Raw genomic sequence first — 4,065 nt, 5'->3', positions numbered from 1 at the left:
AAGAGCGTCCTTAGGAAGAACAGATTATCTAACATCAAACTTTCAAAGCTGCTTTAAATTTTTCCACCTCATTTCTACATTCTCAAAGAGGTATGCAGAGGTACATCCACCTAGAAAAAAAAAAAAAGCACATACCAACAAGATGTGTAAATCAGACAGTTTGGCTGCCTGGACACTTCTCTCCTTAATTACATATATAATTGGTTTTGAACCTGAAATTAAAATGTCAGAATGCACCATGATTGCCTTTAACTGATGACTACCATCCCATCTAAATGGAAATATTTAGATTCATCACCTAGATACTTTTTTAATTAGCTTTCAAACGAAGTCACAGGCAAGCATGTCTGCCTTCTCCCATTTGCAGTGTTGGTGTCAAGTTGAACTGGAAAGGCCAACCATTTCAATGAACTAAAATAAACGTAATTTTAAGGTCAAGTCACTTGTAACACTTCAGGCAGCAAATGTCATAGTGAAAATAAAATTGAACCTTGGCTTGAGCAGAGATGAAAGGTTTGGCATTTCAAGGACTTTGTTGTGTTTATCACTTTAAATTTACAAATAAAATACCAGCATCACATATATTAATGCTTATCATACTAATAATGCTTTCTAAAACTGTATGTATAAATACTGGAAGAACCAAAACACTTTTATAAGTGGGATTACTCTAATTTAAAATGGTGAAGACTCTGCAAGATCTAAAACATTCTGCATTGGCTTAGTGAGGTCCCTACAACCATGGTAAGAACCCAGATGTTTCACAGGAAGGTCTCAGTATTTTGACAGAGGAAAGAGTTGAAATTGCCCAACTCTCAGACCACAGCATAAGAAAACAAGGATGTTGCGCAAGAGTTGTTTGTTTCCTTTGTGATTTATGATTTGGATAATATTACAAAAAAACTCCTCTATATATCTTGATCTAAACAGTCCCCAAACATACTTGCTTTGGCATTTCCTCCTCACTGTGCCTTCTAATTTTTGCTGCTACTGTTGGCTTTTTCTAGTTATATTTAAAGAAGCTTGCCCACTTGAATCCTATGTCCTTTGCCATATGCAACAACAAAAAAAATTGGGGTATCTATTATAGTTGTAAGAGTCTATGAGAAGAAAAAAAGGAATTTAAACTTAAGACCCAGCCTGAAACACCTGTTATTTCATGAAAGAATACACCTGGCCAATTTAAAGGCAAAGTATTCTTATTTCTAAGCATTATTATAAGAAGAAAACCAGAGAATTTAGTTCAATCATTCCACTTATTTCTTTAGGTGCTTTTTTCCCAATCATAATTTGACCTAGATATATCTGATTTTTAATTTTTTTTAGATTTTCATTTTGATTTATGGCATTGCATTTGAACTGCATACAGACCAAGAAGACAAAATGCCCCCCAAGATCTGTGTAGCCAATCTCTGTTGGCACATTTCACAAACTGATGCTCTGCACATGTAAAGATGCCAGAGATTTATGCTGTGCTGATCTGCAAGAATTCTGCCCTTAGTATAAAAATGACAGCAAATGAAAATGAAAAGACTTTGAAAAACATGCCCACACAAACACCACCCTCTGAGCTTCTGATAAGACATTTATGGCCAAAGGTTTCCTAATCCCAAATGTTTGATTTCTTTGCCAAATCACATACTTGCCGAAGTCTCATATAAAGGCACAAATCCTGCTCTTCTCAAAGGCGACAGCACAGGGCAGGGAGCAGAGTGTATAACACTGTACTGATGAAATAAAAAAAGGAATAGAAATCATATGCTAATAAGAGGAGGGAAGTTGCCAGGCAACCAGGGAGGGAGAGAAAGCAGTTTTTGATTTGAACTCTGTGCTGTCAAAGGGTTAGCATAGCCAGAACAAACAGGACATATTCAATCCAGCTTGTCTGCAGCCACCAGGAATTTCAGCTTTTCTCAGTATTTTAAGTAGAAGTGTGTTCCCAACTCAGTCCCAGCTACATTTGTGTTCCCTGGGTCATGTTACTGACACTGGCAAATGGTACAGGATAGGAAGGACAGAAGGGTTTTTTTAAAAGCATAATTTGAAAAGCAGCAGCTTGTGTCTTTGGATAACACCATGGACGTGCACCGGCTGGTATGATGGAGATAGCTGTGCAACCTTGGGTCCAAGCAAATACCAGTCCATCAGATACAGTCACAGCTCTCTGGGCTACACTGAAAACTCAAAGTTCTGCCCTGCTGCTAAAACCACACCCCCATCAAAGGCATCTCAAATGACTGCCCTGCACCACTGCACTCCTGTCACAGCTGATGTTGATATAGGAAGCTGATGCCTTACGGATCTCAGCTTATGTCAACATGTAATTCTAGTTTCTTAAAAGATGTAAGACTAAGCAGGGGAAAAAATAAAATTCAAGTTCACTTTACAACATAGAATCATAATTAAATCCATTTCTGTGACTAAAAAGAAAAGAAATTTCAGTTCCTTCTTGTTTTCAGAGTAGCTAACTGCTATGACTAGTCATAAGTCCCAGCCATGAGAAGAGGTGGGAGTCGCAGTTCTTATTTGAAAGACCTTACAGAAAGAGTAGAATTTTAAGAATGTGAAAAAAAATTGGAAGTTGAATTCATAAGTAACATTAAAACTCAAAGGTTGAAGGAAAATGAAAAGCACAAGTTATTTTTTTTTTCCAAACATAATTATTTTGGAGGACTTGACTGAGTTTCAGTGTTACAATCTAGCAGACTACTGGCAGTGCAAACAAGACCATATATAACTCCTTGAGCATCAACAGGATTTGCATATAAAACAGGATTTGCATATTGTCTTTTCTTCATACACAAAACTTTCCTTCCTACTTGGCAGATCAAATTTTAACCTGATGAGTAAATCATATTGTTCAATTCTCCAAGACAGATATGATCATATGGTCTATAATCTTTCACAAGGTCTTAGCAATCATGCTATAATTGCTGTTCCACTCAGCTAAGAGTTTACTACAATAAAACCACTAAAACAAGAAAAAGGCTTCAGAAATTCATTAAACAAAAACAGCTAAACAGGAAGTTTTGTTTCCTCACTGATTGCTTGTCAAATGACCCTAGGAAGACACAGCCAGCCATCAATCTGGAACAGCCATCTGATCATCACAACAAGCTATAAAGCAAGAGCATAAAACCATTCTACATATTAAAGCTTCATTATGGAACTTCAAACAACTAGCAGGTATCTACAACAGAGAGAGACACTGTAATAATTGGGACTTTTTAAAATAAAAGTTTAGCCTAGATCAAAGAAAGCTAGCTTCAGCTATTTATCCACATAACCTCTATCTGACAGTTGTGTGAGCCACGTTGACTAGTAGAATTCCCTGCTATCTTGCCGGAGGTTTCCTGTGTTTTTAGAGTATTCTTTATTTTTCAACCCTTGCCCTGCTTCCCCCATTGAGCTCACCAAGCTTAGCTTAGTCTTTCACTGCTCTTGTCCATTTGTATAGGGAGAAGAACAAACCTGCAAGTGAAACTTGCCTCACCAAGCTTAGCTTAGTCTTTCACTGTTCTTGTCCATTTGTATAGGGAGAATAACAAACCTGCAAGTGAAACTTGCTTACCTTGCTGTCATAGCCCATGTTTTGCAGCACCTGCTAAGTATGTATCCCAGGGAAAGAACAGCCACTGCCATCAAACCTACTACTTTAAGCAGTATAGAAACTGCAGGTTGTACAATAAAGCTTTCTTGAGGCTTAGGAGCACTTCCCAAGTGGCCCTTACATGCAGGAGGAAGCATGGCACAAGAAGTTCTGTTCCTCCACCTAACCAACCCTGAAACCAGGTGCAGCCCTCGAGTTCAGGTGTGCTGTCTGTACCCTTGCTGAGCTGCTCAAATGGCCTATAACCTCATTCCACATTCATTAGTGGCCTTCAGACATCAGTGTATAATTTGCTGCTGAAGAAACTCAAAATCAACACATGCTTGCTAGGCACTGGGGAACTCCTGGAGCCTTCTGTGTCCTCACTAAGGTCAGCACCCAATGAGCACAGTCTGGCCCTTAAGAAACATTACTCTTCACCCTGAAGTTAATGTCATTTGTAAAGCTCTTGTCCA

Source organism: Acanthisitta chloris, unplaced genomic scaffold (assembly GCF_000695815.1).
Source record: "Acanthisitta chloris isolate BGI_N310 unplaced genomic scaffold, ASM69581v1 scaffold3621, whole genome shotgun sequence".
NCBI lineage: Eukaryota > Metazoa > Chordata > Aves > Passeriformes > Acanthisittidae > Acanthisitta > Acanthisitta chloris.
This window is presented reverse-complemented; position numbering follows the sequence as displayed.